At 38.5% G+C, this 18,975-nt stretch overlaps 2 long non-coding RNA genes across 4 annotated transcripts; one reads left to right on the top strand and one right to left on the bottom strand.

Moving 5' to 3' along the window:
* Positions 1–14,195: 14,195 nt before the first annotated feature.
* LOC122031109 lies at positions 14,196–15,362 on the bottom strand. Of its 3 annotated transcripts, XR_006125738.1 has the most exons (4): positions 15,195–15,362; positions 14,963–15,091; positions 14,806–14,881; positions 14,198–14,216 (listed from the first exon to the last, which is right to left on the bottom strand). It is a non-coding gene; the product is annotated as an uncharacterized LOC122031109 (long non-coding RNA). The 3 variants fall into 3 exon arrangements; XR_006125736.1 differs by lacking the exon at positions 14,806–14,881 and having other exon boundaries at positions 14,196–14,216; XR_006125737.1 differs by having other exon boundaries at positions 14,806–15,091.
* Positions 15,363–16,865: 1,503 nt separating this feature from the next.
* On the top strand, positions 16,866–17,425 carry LOC122031115. The gene is made up of 3 exons (XR_006125748.1): positions 16,866–16,891; positions 16,988–17,193; positions 17,264–17,425. It is a non-coding gene; the product is annotated as an uncharacterized LOC122031115 (long non-coding RNA).
* Positions 17,426–18,975: the final 1,550 nt, after the last annotated feature.

Below are 18,975 nucleotides of genomic sequence, written 5' to 3'. Positions count from 1 at the left end.
GAAGTTGAGTTTGTCCTTGGGTTTCTTCAAATTTTACATTTGTGGTTTCCTCGATTTTTAACGTAATTTTATTATATATTCTGTAACCCCTACTATTTAGAGAATATCCTACAAAAATTCCATTTTCTACTTTAGAGGTAAATTTTCCTAAGTGTTCTCTAGTATTTAAGATGAAGGCTGGACACCCAAATACTTTAAAATATTTTATGTTGGGTTGTTTGTTATAAAATATTTCAAAGAAGGTTTTATTATATCTTTTATTTAATGTTGTTTTATTTTGCACATAGCAGGCTGTACTAACAGCTTCTGCCCAAAAATATTTAGGTAAGTTATATTCATTTAACCTAGTTCTAGAGGCTTCCAGTAAGGTTCTATTTTTTCTTTCTACAATTCCATTTTGTTGGGGGGTTTTAGGACACGAAAATTCTTGATGGTAGCCATTTTCAAGACAGAATTTGTTAAAATTATGATTTTTAAATTCTCCCCCATTGTCACTCCTTTTTTCGTTTTCAATTTGTTTGTAAAAGTTTGTAAAGATTTCAAAAGTTTCGTCTTTATGTTTTAAGAATTTTACCCAAGTAAACCTAGAATAATCATCTATTATTACTAAACAATATAAGTTTCCATTTTTTGATTTGACTCTATGGGAGTCAAAAAGATCTAAATGTAGAAGTTCTAATATTGAGTTGGTTTGTGGCTGATTGGTTGGTTTGTGAGTGGATTTTGTTTGTTTACCTTGTTGACAAGCATTACATATGGTTGAATCTAGGTTAGGTAATTTTGGTAAGCCTCTCACTAGTCCATTTAATTTGCTTATATTTCTAAAGTTGGTGTGAGACATTCTCCTATGTCATAACCAAGTTTCTTCTTTTTGTGTTAAATAATACTTAATTGAAGAAGTGGTTAAGTTGATAGCATAGATGTTATGTTTTCTAAAACGTTTTAGGCTTATAGTAGGATTATCTAGATGTTTGATTAAACACTCTGTGGATAGAAATTTAACCTTATACCTAGTATCACACAATTGACTTATACTCAGGAGATTGTATTTAAAATTCTCGACAAGTAGAACATTTGTAATTATGAAATATATTTTTAATTCAATATTACCTATACCAATTACCTTGAGTTTGTCGTTGTTTCCAAAGGCAACTGCTCCTAAGCTTTTGTAAGTGAGTTGAGTGAACTTGGTGTGATCTCCAGTCATGTGTTTGGAGCAACCACTGGCTAAAATCCACTTGGTTTCCTACAATGATTAGGAATTAAGGTTAGTCTTTTAAAATTATTATTATTATTATTATTTTTTATTATTTGTTTTTTTTGTTTTTTTTATTATTTGTTTTTTTTGTTTATTTTTTTAAAATAATTTTTAAAGTTAAATTTTAAAATAATTTTTTAAGTTAAAATTTAAAATAATTTTTTAAAGTTAATAAGTTAATTTAATTTTTAAAATAATTTTTAAAGTTAATTTAAAAATAATTTTCTAAGGTTAAAATAATTTTTTAAAGTTAATTTATTTTTTTTAAAGTTAATTTAATTTTTAAAATAATTTTTTAAAGTTAATTTAATTTTTTAAAATAATTTTTAAAAAATTTTAAAATAATTTTTAAAAAATTTTAAAATAATTTTTTAAAGTTAATTTAATTTTTAAAATAATTTTTAAAGTTAGTTTAATTTTTAAAATAACTTTTTAAAGTTAATTTAATTTTTAAAATAATTTTTAAAGTTAGTTTAACTTTTTTTTTAAAAATAATTTTTTTTAAAGTTAATTTAATTTTTAAAATAATTTTTTAGAGTTAATTTAATTTTGTTTTTTAAAATATTTTTTTAAGTTAATTTAATTTTTAAAATATTTTTTTTTTAAAGTTAATTTAAAAAATAATTTTCTAAAGTTAATTTAATTTTTAAAATAATTTTTTTTAAAGTTAATTTAATTTTTAAAATAATTTTTTAAAGTTAATTTAATAATTTTTAAAATTATTTTTAAATTTAATTTAATTTTTAAAGTTAAAAATAAATTAATCGTAATTCATTTTAGTTATTTAATTTGATTAATTCAAAATTTAACTTAACTAATTTAATTCAAAATTTAATTTAATTAACTTAATTCGAAATTTAATTTAATTAACTTAATTCAAAATTTAATTTAATTAATTTAATTCAAATTTTAATTTAATTAATTTAATTTTAATTTTAATTTTGATCCTTAGTCATCTCACCCGATCTAAGTTTTCAATCTGGGAATCCTATAATTTTGTGAGATGAATTAGATTTAATTATAGAGTTTGGTTTAACTTGTGTTAGATTCAGGTTTAGCTTTGGTCTCAACAAATATGCATTCTTCGGATAAACTTCTAAGCTTGGTGAGTCACTTGGACGTCATTAGAAGTAACCAACCTTTCGAGGTTTTCCAAATCGTCCTATCCATGGAGCTTGGTACTAAACCTTGGTCTAACTAGTTAGGATCCATTTAAAGGTAACTTTGGTCGGTTCCACTTAGCCAAATGCACCAGATTGAAGCCATATCTTTCTAGACATGTGATGCCCAAGCTTCCCCAACGTACTATCATCAAAAAACTTCACCAGTACCATGATTAAAGTTAAACTGGGTCCCTTTTTAACTAATCCTAATTACCCTGCCGGGTTAGTTTATTTGGGTTACCATGTCGGGTAAGTTAGTTTTGGAGGTGCCAGCTATTTTGGAGCCTCCCCCTGAATTATTGGCCTTTAATTTAAATTTTTGTTTTAGGTTTGTGTCTATTTCTTTTATAGTTATAATTAACTTGGTGATAATTTATATTTTGTTGAGTTTTAAAATGTTTAAATTTTGAATTTTTTGATTTAGGTTTGTATTTTGGTTTTTGATTTGGTTTATTCGAGTTTATATAATATATTTTTTCTTTAGGTATATAATATTGATTAAGTCCTACTTGTGTGGTCAAACACGCTTTCGGAACCCAAGCTTGATTAGTTGATTTGTATTGAGTTATTAATGATTTAAAAGTTTTATTTGAGTTCGACTTGTATCCGAGTCCGATTTTATTATAACACGCCTTTTGATTATTCAGGATTAAGTCTAGATTTTTTGATCTTGTAGTGAATTTTTCTAGCATTTCTTTTAACTTATTAATTTCTGATTTTAATGATGAATTCTCCTCAAGTGTTAGATCTTGAGTTGGATTTGAATTTTTGATTTGTTCCTTGAGGTCTTGATTTTCCTCAAGGAGTGATTTGTTTTCATTTTCTATTTTAACCAATTAACCATTTAAGAATAATTTTAAAAAATTTATTGTTTAAATTAAAATATACCTCATCTGGGCCTTCGGAAACGAGTACGGACTCGTGGCTCAATTCGGGTTCGGACCTGTCTTCCAATTCATCTCCTAATTCATCTTCCGTTTCAGCTTCGCAGGCCATCAGCGCGAGGTGGCTCTGGTGCTTCTGCTCTTCTACCTCCGATTCGTCCGAGGAGGAGTCGTCCCATGTTGCTTTGAGGACCTTCTTCTTGGTCAGCTTCGGTTTGTCGAGCTTCAGTCTTGGGCATTCGTTCTTGTAGTGCCCCTTTTTGTTGCATCCGAAGCAAGTCACGTTCTTTTGTTCCGCGGGAGAACTGATCTTTTGAAGGTCCTTCTTGCTGAAGCTCCTTTTTCTCCTGGTGAACATTTTTCTTATCAAGTTCACCAGGTATTCTTCGTCTTTCGAATCTTGATCAGAATCTTCTACAGATTCAGACTTGCTCTTCTTTTCTTTGGAGGAGCCTGCAAATAAAGCAACACCTTTCTCGGCTCCAGCATTAGTTTGTTCATGCAGTTCTAACTCACAAAAGAGCTCATCTAACTTTAATTTAGATAAATTTTTGGAAATTTTGTAGGGATCTACGATCGATGCCCACAAACTATTACGTGGAAAAGCATTTAGTGCGTACCTTATTAAGTCTCTGTTTTCCATCTGGTGGCCTATCGCGTGGAGTCCGTTGAGGATGTCCTTGATCCTCGCGTGCAGTTGACTTGCCGTTTCCCCTTCCTGCATTTTTATTTTAAATATTTTATTTAAAAGTAAGTCTCTTTTTGTTACCTTTGCGTCGCTCATTCCTTCGTGCAGCTCGATCAGTGTAAACAAATCGATCGTCGCTCATTCCTTTGTTTATGAGATCAGATCAACATAAACAAATCGATCAACTATTTTATGATCCAACAAGAGTATATCAATCCTCCACTAATCAAACTAAGGTAAATGATACACAACTACCCAAGTCAACAAGGGTAATAAGTCAAATCCCACTGCACAAGTCAAACAGGTAACCCAATCCTAAACCGGAGTAAATCGATACTCTACTAACTGAGTCAACATGAGTATACAGATATCGTCCACTACCCAGCTAATGATAATAAAGACTGGTATGTGACTCTGACTCTCAACCAACTAGTAGTAACAGACACTAAAAACTACTGGTAGTATGATAAGATGAATCCCCTGAGACTGTAATCCTTGATCTCCATTAGGTCAACCGTGATCAGTGATTGACCCAACACGTGCAATGCATGCTACAAACAAATAGGCAAGTACTAACAAGAGAATACTAACACACATCATAACTATCAGAACAACCATGCATATACTAACAGAAATGTATGATCACAATATCTAAACATACCTCCTATAGCCTGGAGATGTCCTGCTGCTGCCTGGTCCCAAAACCCGAAAAGTCACATCAAGAAAATCGAATCACGAAATCCAAAACACGAATAATAGGCATCGTACCTACTCTGATACCAAAAATTGGTATCAGATAAATCTCGAAAATCCAAAACGCATAGCAAGTATCGTAAACCTCGCTCTGATACCACTAAATTGTCACGCCCCCAAAGGAGTTCCTGTCAGACAAAAATCCGGCAGAACCTCCCCTGTACCGGTGACAATCTGAAGCATCACTACAAGCAAAATACATCAGCCACATGCGGCTGGAATATTTATATACACAACCACGCAGTTATAATAACAGCCCACACGGCTGGAATGAAACAATCACAACCACGCAGTTATATATAAAACAGCCCACACGGCTGTACTAAAAACCAACACAGCGGAAAAACGAAAACGGAAAGCCCAATACAACCCAATCAACACACTGCTAGCCGGCTAGGCTTATACAACAAATACAACACCAAAACCATAAGATAGCCACACGGCTATACACAAATACAATGCCAAAAATAAGAAAAGAATATACAAAAGAAAACAATCACGATCTTCGGATGTGACGTAGGACCCGGCAGACAGGATACTCCGAGCGACACTCCAACCATCTACCTGAAAACATAAATATATACATGCGGTGGTGAGTATAGGTAACTCAGCGGGTAATAGAAAAGATAGTGCATGGTCTATAAACAACATGGAGATCACAAGTATACAGTCTCAGTAGGGAATAAAGAACATGATCATACTATCATAATCAATGCATCTGAACCTACCTGACGTAATAACCAGACATAATCATAACTAACCTACAAACTGCACAAATCGCTGCTGACATAATGGTAAATACATACCCAATCTGAAATCGACGCAAGGTACAAAGATCGGTAAACTCACTGGATCTGCAACAGATATACCCGTGACACCTGTGCAATATTGCATATACATGTAAAATAAATGACATGTATGCAGCATGGCAACCAAATGCAACAACCATATCTCAATCAAGTGCAACAACGACAATCACATGCAACTAGTATCTACTAGGCATGTATGCAAATGCAGATGCACCGCGCATCAAATGCAAGAATAATAACTGCGTATGCATGCTCCATGGTCACCCCCGCCACCTCTCTAGACACCACGACCCCTGTATGGCCGAGAGGCTTGGGTCTGTGACGACTGTACTACCCTCCAGCCCACTATATAGTGGTCGAGGCGGACAGTCCGCTAGTAGCTATCTAACTACATAGCATCGGGGTCCCTGACTCAACGCCGGATCTCACTAAACCTTGTGACCGGGTGGCACGACAGGACTAGCGGCAACTGCTCCAACTACCACTACCCATGAGTGGCCGAGTGGGCGGTGCTAAACCAAACCAACTGATGACTCTCTCACCACAAGGGAGACAATGGTCATCAGATGCAATGAATGATGAACATGATATATATATATAATCATCATCCATACAACAACCCCAAACCTCATAAATACCTCCAACATGAGTATAATCGTCATGATACCTCCACATATCCCACCAAACATATGTATACAACTACACATGTATAATCAACCAATAATCCCCAATGAACATATCAGACATACATGGACAACCCCACATATACAATCAACATGTATCCTCCAATAAAAACACATCGGACACGTGTATAAACCACAGACGTGCAATCAACACACTCCTCCAAAAGTACATAACAAATACGGATATACACACCACGTGTAAATGCACGGTCAACCAGATGACTCCTCTACACATACCCACCTATATACAGTCCACATCATATACCCAATCAGCATGATAATACCAGCCACCCGACAATCCCTACAGGACATACTCTACACGTGTAATCACCATAGAGTAGATATCAAGAGTTGAGACTGTATATGAATTAAATGGAACACCTCAAAGATCAAGCATAAGTCTCTAGCAGGAAGTCAACAAACAGATATGATATAAGGTAAAGCAATCTAATCCATCGGATAACAACCATGCACTAAGTACAAGAAAATCTACATAGAGGTAAAGGAAGAAATACCCGCCTTTATCTGTCGATCGTGTCAAATCAATCCCACTTCGAGACACTCGTCCCGAATCCAAGTCCTGCGATCACATAATATATATTTAGCTAATTACATAGGTAGCAACTAGCTAAATAAACTCCCCAATCTAATTAGGGAAAACCCTAATCGAAGTAACTTACCTAATTCCTCACTTCAACTCTTTCTAGATCCAAACATAATCCACAATCTATTAATCAATCCAAAACTCACTAATCCAAACTCATCCTAAATCCACAACAACCTAACATCATCATCTACAACTAACCAAACCACCACATCAGACAATCCAACCAAAAAGCAATCCAATGACCTCAAGAATGATCACATAACAATCCACATCAACCAATCATCATATCCACAAATTTCAACCCCATATAAACCTCAATCAATCCAACACATACAAATAATGATCATGTATCCATTTACATAAATCATTCACCAAATAACCATCACAAATCAACTTATCACAACCAAATCCCAAATTCAAATCAATTAATTCATTTAACACCATCGTTTAATCTACGTGTCATCTACTAACATCAAGAATCAATTCTACAATCCCTTAGAAAACCCAATAGAGTAGCACTCTAATAAGAAAACTAGTAGTACATCACTAGAAAAACACTTACCTTAAGATGAAGCAGCTAATCCAGTAGCTCACAACCCCATGACCCCTGTCCATAAGCTACAAGCACACACACACACCTATCCTCCCTAGAATAAATCCATAATCCAACCATACAGCAAATGATTTGCTTAAACCCTAATTCATAATACAAAACTCACCTCAATAGTCCCTTGCCTCCTCACCCGTGACCTCCACAGCTTCAAGAAGTGGAGAAGCAGTGATCGGCAGGAGAGAAATCTACCAATACCTTGATCCGATGCCTTCCTCCAATCCAGAACAAGAACAACCTCACAAAACAGCAAAACCCTTGAATCTATTAGAGTCCAGATCAAGAAGAACATCACAAAGAGGTAAGGTCTTTGAAATCACCCAATTTCGGATGAAGCTTACCTAGATTTGGTCCCTTCCAGGTGCCATCGCCTACTCCAATCCGGTTGATGAAGAGCAACCGATCACTCTCCAACAAACGAATTGAAGAGGATGAATGAGAAGTTCAATTGGCTTGAGACGACGCGGATCTATGCCCCTCATTGAACCCTAATCGGATCTCCTGGACGGGGAAAAGAACCAACCGAGGAAGCGATCACACCTCCAGAGATGGCTTGGACATCTTTAGTACCTTCAAGATCCGGTGAGGAGAGGTGATCGGAGACCTTGCGAGCTTGGCTCCGGCGTCTCGTGGGTCGACGATCGACGAGGAGAAATCGAGAGAAAGGGGCTCGGGGCTCGGGGCTCGGGAGAAAAGAGACTCGCGGCGAGGGAGAGAGAAATGGGAGAGGTCGGGGCGGTAGCTTTCCTCCTCAACGATCAAGGGCTGCCTTGTGCCGACGATCGGCGTCGCTTCCCGACGACCGGCGATGAAATCGGATCGCGAGGGAGGGGAGTCAGGGAAGAAGGGATCGGGGAAGGAAATGAATCGGGAGAAAAATTTAAAGAAAATAAAACTTAGGTTTAAGTTAATTAACCTTAAGTTAAATCCTTAATCAACTCCCATTTAAAGGGGTATCCCAAATAGGCTTCGCTGTACCCCGAATCCATCCTATCAAAACGGGTCATACGGACTCCGTTTAAATCCCAGAAAATTTCTAAAAATCCCCGAAAAATCCAATAAAATTTTTCGTCCAATAATATTTATTATTTACTTTTACGGTATCTTACATTCTCCCCCACTAATAAAAATTTGGTCCCCAAATTTACTGGTCAACTCGGGGATCCTCATCCAAAGTAACCACCAATCAACATCCTCATATACAACTCCATCCAAATATCATGAACCAATCTCTAACCCTAAAGGTTGACTCTGTGAGTCATGAGCTCACCCTACTTCTGTTATTCCCACACGGTTACCTAACCAACTGTGGATAAATCAAACACCTCAAAAATCTAAAATCCACTATCAATAGATCCTCCAACACCTATATAGATCGCTCAAACTATCCATCAGTCTGGGATGAAAATCTATACTAAAGTGCAACTCCTAATCCAAAGTCTGCTGTAACCATAATCAAAACCATAACATGAAATCACTGATCTCCATCCAAAACAATACTCAGAGATACATCATCCAGTCCGGTAATCCCTCTAGAGTATAATCCTACTACTCAATCCAAAAGAATCTATCCTACAAATCGATAGCTAGAAAGCTAAGTCATCATCCAACAATGATTACCCAAACTATTATATCCTCTCCATGTCCTGGATAATCCCACAACAAAATCCATCAAAACATGCTCCCAGCTCCGTTCTAATATCCAAATCAACGGAGACAATCCCATAACATAATAATCCTGAAAATAATCCTGATGGTCTCCGATGTTCAGCCTCACTGATACACTAGACATCAAGCTACAAAATCCACGATGTCATTCTTCATACCGTTTCGCCAATAAGAATGCTCCAAATCTCCATACATCAGGTGTCACCCGAATGTATCGCAAATCCAGATCTAGGTGTTTCCTGCAGTAACTCCTCCCGGATAAGAAGTAACTCGGAAACACGCATAATCTCTCACGGAAATAAAGAATCCAAGTCTCATTACACGAGAATTCTAACCACTGGCACAAAACTACTCTGCTCATGCCGTATCGGAACTGCACCGACTCCCAGAAACGATACATCTGTGTAGAGTACAAATCCGTCTACACTAGAAAGTACAACTAAGACAGTGCAATTAACAACTTCTCGTTTCAACTCCTGAAACTGAGCTCGTAAGCGTCTATCTAGGAAAATTCCATACCCTTCCTAGACAGTCCGGTCAACTGTATAATGCTGGGGAAACCCTCAATCAAACTCTGGAAATATCCAGCAAAACTAAGGGAACAACGAGTCTCCGTATAAACTACGACTACTCCCAACTGATAACAACCTCTATCTCCTGTAAATCCACAGATATCCTCTACTAAACACAATGTGTCTCAAAAACTCGTAAAAGACAATCATAATACGTACTACTAACTTCACATATAGATGTTCCCGTCAAAACATCTCTAAAACTATAAGAAGATAGTGTACGTAATCCACATCGGATCGGGAATAGATCACAACATCATTAATGAAGATAATGAAATCTAATCCAACTCCCTAGGAATACCAAATACATCAAGTCCTTAAAAACATCTAGGGTACTGTAAGCCTAAACGATAAAACCATAGGCTCATAATATCCGTACAACAAACACTCTCAACCATAAGGTCCCCAACAAATCTGTGATCTAATCTCCAACCATAAATCACCAAATCCATAAATATCACTGACATACCAAACTCCATGTCACTATCAACATCCAAATAATAAATCATCAAGTCATATATCCACTAATAGATCATCAAAAGACAACCTACCACCACACCTGATCTCCCAATATCCACCAAACTCCAATCATCCTCAACATCCATCAATCATACCAGATAGTCTCATAAACAAAGATAGAGTCAAAAGAAAGCATCCAACCGTCAACACCTACTACCAACAACTAAATGTATCCCAAAAGTCTGTCACATCTCATCATCTCATCCTTTCTGATAATCAAATATCCATAGTAAAGGAATGTCAATCCAAAGTCACAGGGTCATACAACCTTCTGACTAAGAGTCTATCCATCTAGAAAGTATCTCCACAACTCTTATAATCATCCCATATATGCCCCTCGATAAATATCGATAAAAAGTCAAACCCTCTAATATGAGATATAGACTACAAGATCTGGTAAAATGATCACGTGGTCAGGGTCTTGAGCCACCTGATAGAGACAATGTTAGCTGAGTCATCTAACCATTGTCTTGTACCCCATCATACTGTGATTGCTCCATCTGAGGTCCAGTAACCTCCAGTATCGAGCAATGAACACAAAAATAGAGGAGCACTATAACTAACTAGCTGATCAAAATATCCGTCAATCAACGCTCTACCCTTCGAAGATCATCATCTGAAATTATACCTAGTTACGATCGGACCTCCTAGGTATTACTCAACTAATACCACTTCCTCCGCACCATTGCGGGGTATATACCACTAAGTACATCATGGATATCTAATCATATCCAATAGTTCCATGAGTCAGGATCTCCCATGGAACAACGTTAGACGAGTCTACTAGTCATCACCTTAAAATCCATCGTGCTGATGAAAGAAGTAGAGAACTACTCTCTCTCCAAACACCTCAAAGAAATCACTAAGTGACGACCTGATCTCCAAAAACATTCTCTGCTTCTTCCTTCACGTGGTACCGGGTCACGTAAAGGTTAAGCAGCTAACTTCAACTCTCCTACCCCAGTACAAATCATATATCCAAATGTACTCTCCAACTCATACACCCTAGTAATGGATGTATCTCATAAGTGTTAAGCAGGTAGCTTTACACTTTTCCACATCAGTGGAGGTATCCTATCCGAATGTACCTTCTAAGTCATCCTATCAGGTACAATCAGTCCATGGTCAAAGTCCCCATGGAATAGGATACATCAATCCTCTATAGACTGACTAAACCGACAATGGTATTACGGCTAATTCAGTCCTTTCCACGACGACACAAGTCATGTACTCAAATATATCTCCCAAAATATCTAACCAAGCACAGGTATCCCAAAGATAGGAATCTCAAATAATAGAGTAAGTTGATCTCCTACTGATCGGATCAACATAAACAAATCGATCAACTATTTTATGATCCAACAAGAGTATATCAATCCTCCACTAATCAAACTAAGGTAAATGATACACAACTACCCAAGTCAACAAGGGTAATAAGTCAAATCCCACTGCACAAGTCAAACAGGTAACCCAATCCTAAACCGGAGTAAATCGATACTCTACTAACTGAGTCAACATGAGTATACAGATATCGTCCACTACCCAGCTAATGATAATAAAGACTGGTATGTGACTCTGACTCTCAACCAACTAGTAGTAACAGACACTAAAAACTACTGGTAGTATGATAAGATGAATCCCCTGAGACTGTAATCCTTGATCTCCATTAGGTCAACCGTGATCAGTGATTGACCCAACACGTGCAATGCATGCTACAAACAAATAGGCAAGTACTAACAAGAGAATACTAACACACATCATAACTATCAGAACAACCATGCATATACTAACAGAAATGTATGATCACAATATCTAAACATACCTCCTATAGCCTGGAGATGTCCTGCTACTGCCTGGTCCCAAAACATGAAAAGTCACACCAAGAAAACTGAATCACGAAATCCAAAACACGAATAATAGGCATCGTACCTACTCTGATACCAAAAATTGGTATCAGATAAATCTCGAAAATCCAAAACGCATAGCAAGTATCGTAAACCTGCTCTGATACCACTAAATTGTCACGCCCCCAAAGGAGTTCCTGTCAGACAAAAATCCGGCAGAACCTCCCCTGTACCGATGACAATCTGAAGCATCACTACAAGCAAAATACATCAGCCACATGCGGCTGGAATATTTATATACACAACCACGCAGTTATAATAACAGCCCACACGGCTGGAATGAAACAATCACAACCACGCAGTTATATATAAAACAGCCCACACGGCTGTACTAAAAACCAACACAGCGGAAAAACGAAAACGGAAAGCCCAATACAACCCAATCAACACACTGCTAGCCGGCTAGGCTTATACAACAAATACAACCCCAAAACCATAAGATAGCCACACGGCTATACACAAATACAATGCCAAAAATAAGAAAAGAATATACAAAAGAAAACAATCACGATCTTCGGATGTGACGTAGGACCCGGCAGACAGGATACTCCGAGCGACACTCCAACCATCTACCTGAAAACATAAATATATACATGCGGTGGTGAGTATAGGTAACTCAGCGGGTAATAGAAAAGATAGTGCATGTTCTATAAACAACATGGAGATCACAAGTATACAGTCTCAGTAGGGAATAAAGAACATGATCATACTATCATAATCAATGCATCTGAACCTACCTGACGTAATAACCAGACATAATCATAACTAACCTACAAACTGCACAAATCGCTGCTGACATAATGGTAAATACATACCCAATCTGAAATCGACGCAAGGTACAAAGATCGGTAAACTCACTGGATCTGCAACAGATATACCCGTGACACCTGTGCAATATAAGTACGACTGCATATACATGTAAAATAAATGACATGTATGCAGCATGGCAACCAAATGCAACAACCATATCTCAAACAAGTGCAACAACGACAATCACATGCAACTAGTATCTACTAGGCATGTATGCAAATGCAGATGCACCGCGCATCAAATGCAAAAATAATAACTGCGTATGCATGCTCCATGGTCACCCCCGCCACCTCTCTAGACACCACGACCCCTGTATGGCCGAGAGGCTTGGGTCTGTGACGACTGTACTACCCTCCAGCCCACTATATAGTGGTCGAGGCGGACAGTCCGCTAGTAGCTATCTAACTACATAGCATCAGGGTCCCTGACTGCTCACAACGCCGGATCTCACTAAACCTTGTGACCGGGTGGCACGACAGGACTAGCAGCAACTGCTCCAACTACCACTACCCATGAGTGGCCGAGTGGGCGGTGCTAAACCAAACCAACTGATGACTCTCTCACCACAAGGGAGACAATGGTCATCAGATGCAATGAATGATGAACATGATATATATATATAATCATCATCCATACAACAACCCCAAACCTCATAAATACCTCCAACATGAGTATAATCGTCATGATACCTCCACATATCCCACCAAACATATGTATACAACTACACATGTATAATCAACCAATAATCCCCAATGAACATATCAGACATACATGGACAACCCCACATATACAATCAACATGTATCCTCCAATAAAACACATCGGACACGTGTATAAACCACAGACGTGCAATCAACACACTCCTCCAAAAGTACATAACAAATACGGATATACACACCACGTGTAAATGCACGGTCAACCAGATGACTCCTCTACACATACCCACCTATATACAGTCCACATCATATACCCAATCAGCATGATAATACCAGCCACCCGACAATCCCTACAGGACATACTCTACACGTGTAATCACCATAGAGTAGATATCAAGAGTTGAGACTGTATATGAATTAAATGGAACACCTCAAAGATCAAGCATAAGTCTCTAGCAGGAAGTCAACAAACAGATATGATATAAGGTAAAGCAATCTAATCCATCGGATAACAACCATGCACTAAGTACAAGAAAATCTACATAGAGGTAAAGGAAGAAATACCCGCCTTTATCTGTCGACCGCGTCAGATAAATCAATCCCACTTCGAGACACTCGTCCCGAATCCAAGTCCTGCGATCACATAATATATATTTAGCTAATTACATAGGTAGCAACTAGCTAAATAAACTCCCCAATCTAATTAAGGAAAACCCTAATCGAAGTAACTTACCTAATTCCTCACTTCAACTCTTTCTAGATCCAAACATAATCCACAATCTATTAATCAATCCAAAACTCACTAATCCAAACTCATCCTAAATCCACAACAACCTAACATCATCATCTACAACTAACCAAACCACCACATCAGACAATCCAACCAAAAAGCAATCCAATGACCTCAAGAATGATCACATAACAATCCACATCAACCAATCATCATATCCACAAATTTCAACCCCATATAAACCTCAATCAATCCAACACATACAAATAATGATCATGTATCCATTTACATAAATCATTCACCAAATAACCATCACAAATCAACTTATCACAACCAAATCCCAAATTCAAATCAATTAATTCATTTAACACCATCGTTTAATCTACGTGTCATCTACTAACATCAAGAATCAATTCTACAATCCCTTAGAAAACCCAATAGAGTAGCACTCTAATAAGAAAACTAGTAGTACATCACTAGAAAAACACTTACCTTAAGATGAAGCAGCTAATCCAGTAGCTCACAACCCCATGACCCCTGTCCATAAGCTACAAGCACACACACACACCTATCCTCCCTAGAATAAATCCATAATCCAACCATACAGCAAATGATTTGCTTAAACCCTAATTCATAATACAAAACTCACCTCAATAGTCCCTTGCCTCCTCACCCGTGACCTCCACAGCTTCAAGAAGTGGAGAAGCAGTGATCGGCAGGAGAGAAATCTACCAATACCTTGATCCGATGCCTTCCTCCAATCCAGAACAAGAACAACCTCACAAAACAGCAAAACCCTTGAATCTATTAGAGTCCAGATCAAGAAGAACATCACAAAGAGGTAAGGTCTTTGAAATCACCCAATTTCGGATGAAGCTTACCTAGATTTGGTCCTTTCCAGGTGCCATCGCCTACTCCAATCCGGTTGATGAAGAGCAACCGATCACTCTCCAGCAAACGAATTGAAGAGGATGAATGAGAAGTTCAATTGGCTTGAGACGACGCGGATCTATGCCCCTCATTGAACCCTAATCGGATCTCCTGGACGGGGAAAAGAACCAACCGAGGAAGCGATCACACCTCCAGAGATGGCTTGGACATCTTTAGTACCTTCAAGATCCGGTGAGGAGAGGTGATCGGAGACCTTGCGAGCTTGGCTCCGGCGTCTCGTGGGTCGACGATCGACGAGGAGAAATCGAGAGAAAGGGGCTCGGGGCTCGGGGCTCGGGAGAAAAGAGACTCGCGGCGAGGGAGAGAGAAATGGGAGAGGTCGGGGCGGTAGCTTTCCTCCTCAACGATCAAGGGCTGCCTTGTGCCGACGATCGGCGTCGCTTCCCGACGACCGGCGATGAAATCGGATCGCGAGGGAGGGGAGTCAGGGAAGAAGGGATCGGGGAAGGAAATGAATCGGGAGAAAAATTTAAAGAAAATAAAACTTAGGTTTAAGTTAATTAACCTTAAGTTAAATCCTTAATCAACTCCCATTTAAAGGGGTATCCCAAATAGGCTTCGCTGTACCCCGAATCCATCCTATCAAAACGGGTCATACGGACTCCGTTTAAATCCCAGAAAATTTCTAAAAATCCCCGAAAAATCCAATAAAATTTTTCGTCCAATAATATTTATTATTTACTTTTACGGTATCTTACAACCTTACTTACCTGCCAGACGTCCGGTCAGCCCGTCGACCCGTCTGGACTTCGTGTCAGCTATCCGGTCAGCCCGTCGACCTAGCTGGACTTTGTGCCTAAGCGTCCGGTCAACCCATCGACCCGCTTGGACTTCGTGCCAGCTATCCGGTCAGCCCGTCGACGTAGGTGGGCTTCGTGCTAGACATCCGGTCAGCCCGTCGACCTGTCTGGACTTCTCCTGCACACTCGATCAAAGTGTTAGACAACAACAAACTAACTTAACCTGATTTGTCATTCATCAAAACCTGAGTTAGACCGTTAGTACTACCCGCACCAACAGTAGTTAATAGTACAATCATAATCCTTCAGGTGTGAGATCTCGGAAAAAATTTAAATAATAGGGTTATTTGAGAAATAGCCTTACAAAATTTTTCCGAAATTTTTTAGGAATTTTCTGGGAATTTTTCGGAGCTCGTACGACGGGTTTTGAGGGGATCAATTTCGGGCGTGGATAAAGCCTGTTTGGGATACCTGTTTAAGTGAGGAAAAGTTTTAAATTATAAATTCTTTTCTTTTCCTTACCCAAACCCATCGCCGAACCCTATTCACCCGAACCTTCTCCTCCTTCCCGATCCTCTCTTCTCCCCTTCCTTTGATCTCTCTTGCGGACGAAGCAAGCGAGGGTTCCGGCGACCGTCGACCTCGACAGAACCATTGGAATCATCGGAGCTCGACGGAAATCAGCAGGCTCCAAGCCTTTTTCGACTAAGGAGTCTCAGTTTCGGCGGATCTTGCGGCCGAACGACGACCCCTTGGTGGCTAGGGCATGGTGAGGACCAAGGTTCACGTCGACTCCCTCGTTCATCTTCTTCGAGTTGCTCCCGGAGCGATCCGCATCTTCTCTAGCCAGATCGGACAGCGACGCCCTCAGGAGGTGATCTAGGGAGGTAAGGCTTCGTCGGATCATTATCAATTAAAGGTTAGCTAGATTAGGATTATTCTCAGCGTTTACTCTTCTTGTTCTGGTGTGGGGAAGGGTTCAGATCAGATTCGTGCTGGTTTCTCCCTTGATCGATTCTTGAATCTTCTTCCCTTCTTCTTCTCGGTTTCATGGATGCCGGTGATATTTGATTGACGCCATCTAGGGCCGGAGCTACCGGCTGTGCCCTAGCTGTGATCCTTGAGGCAAGGATCGATTCCTTGTTGTCCGTTCTTGCTCTTCTTCCTTGTCGCTGACTAATCTGTCGAGGTAAGATTAGGGTGTGTGATCTCTGATTTCCATGGTTTGAGCTACTATTTGATCCAAATGAATCTACCAGTGAGGTGAAGTTCTGGATTGTGAGGTGAACCCAGCAGAGAGGATCTGTAGGCTGTGAAGTTCTGTTCTGTCCTGTTTTGTGGATTGGTTGGCTCCAGTAGCAGCTCACCTTGGTTACGGTAGCCACCTCATCCAGCAGCTCTTCTGATTTCAGTAGTTACAGTAGCTGAGATTGAGGTAAGGAACAAGGAATTGATATATGATCATGTGTAGATTTGAACTAGGGTTCTGTTTGTTTTGAATTAGGAGTATTTGGATTACTAGTTGTTGATTATTGTAACACCCCTAGAAAGCCTAGATAAGAAAATAAGGGTAATGAGAGTACGAATGAAAAGAAGATGTAAATATTCTATATTAAGATGGATTTAGATGATTAAAACTTTATGAAAGAAAAATAAAGTTGAGAATATAATCATCTATACATGATTTAAAATGTATGGAATTAATGTGGACAAAAGAAAGAAATAAGAGATAATATGTACATGTATGAAATATTTATGCATAATGCATAATATATATGAATTATTATGTGTAAAAAAAAAATAAAATGTTAGAAGAGAGATTGAACCTTGGATCTCTTGTAGGGAACATGTATAGGATACCAAAGGGGATAGGAGAATTATTAGTAAAGAGAGGAAGGATTAAGTAGTTAAGAATAAGAAAGGATTCTTTCTACTTAAAAAGAAAAAGAAGTAAAAATATGCATAACCAAGTTTTGAACCTTGGTTCTCTTGTGGATGCATGCATGTGTTAACCAATTGGGATAAGAGAGGATATTGTAAGAGGAGAGATAGAAAATTTTATTAAAGGAGAGAAAAGAGAGAGATTAAGAGAGAACTCACAAGGCATATCTCTAGAATATTCCTATCATAAAGAAGAGGAATAAATGGGGAGGATGAATCAAGTCAAATTTCCTCCCCTCATTTTAGTATAAATAGGCATGGAGGGGTGACTTCAAATTCATCCTCCACTCCTCTCCCTCTCCTCCTCCCTCTTGTGCCGAGACCCCCGCTCTTCTTCTTCTTGTTGCCAAGCAACACAAGAGGAAGGAAGCTCCTCTTCCTCCTCACTCCCTCCCTCTTCTTTCTTCCTTGTTGTTGCCGAGCAACACAAGAGGGAGAAGCTTCTTCTTCCTCCCCTCTCCACCAAAAGACCTAACCACTCCTTTCCCTCCATTGGTGCCGAACCTAGCAAGCAAGAAGAAAGGTCCAAGCAAGTTCTCAATTCTAGGAAACTTAAGCGAAGAAGGTAAGCTTCCCCTCACCTGTGGTACAAGGCTTTTTATATGTTTTTATGTGAAATTTATGTAATGCCATGATATGTGATAGCATATGAAATGCTATACATAATGAGAAGAATGAAATATATGTAAATGCCATGATATGTGATAGCATATGAAATGCTATACATAATGAGAAGAATGAAATTATGTGAATGCCATGATATGTAATAGCATATGAAATGCTATACATAATGAGAAGAATGAAAAATGAAATGCATGAAAGATTGTTAAGGATATGATATGATAGTTATGCATGATAAATTACTTTGTATGGTTTGTACCAAGGGTGGGCTCAGTAAACGCCTGGGGTCGATGGAATAAGACTCGGGCCTCGTCAGTAATGGGCTTCTGATGCCCTAGGTCGATGGAGTAAGACTCGGGCCTAGTATGTATGTATGGTAGGGTTCAAGACTTGCTACCTTGGACCTACT

Source organism: Zingiber officinale, chromosome 11A, assembly GCF_018446385.1.
Source record: "Zingiber officinale cultivar Zhangliang chromosome 11A, Zo_v1.1, whole genome shotgun sequence".
Taxonomy (NCBI): Eukaryota; Viridiplantae; Streptophyta; class Magnoliopsida; order Zingiberales; family Zingiberaceae; genus Zingiber; species Zingiber officinale.
This window is presented reverse-complemented; position numbering and strand designations above follow the sequence as displayed.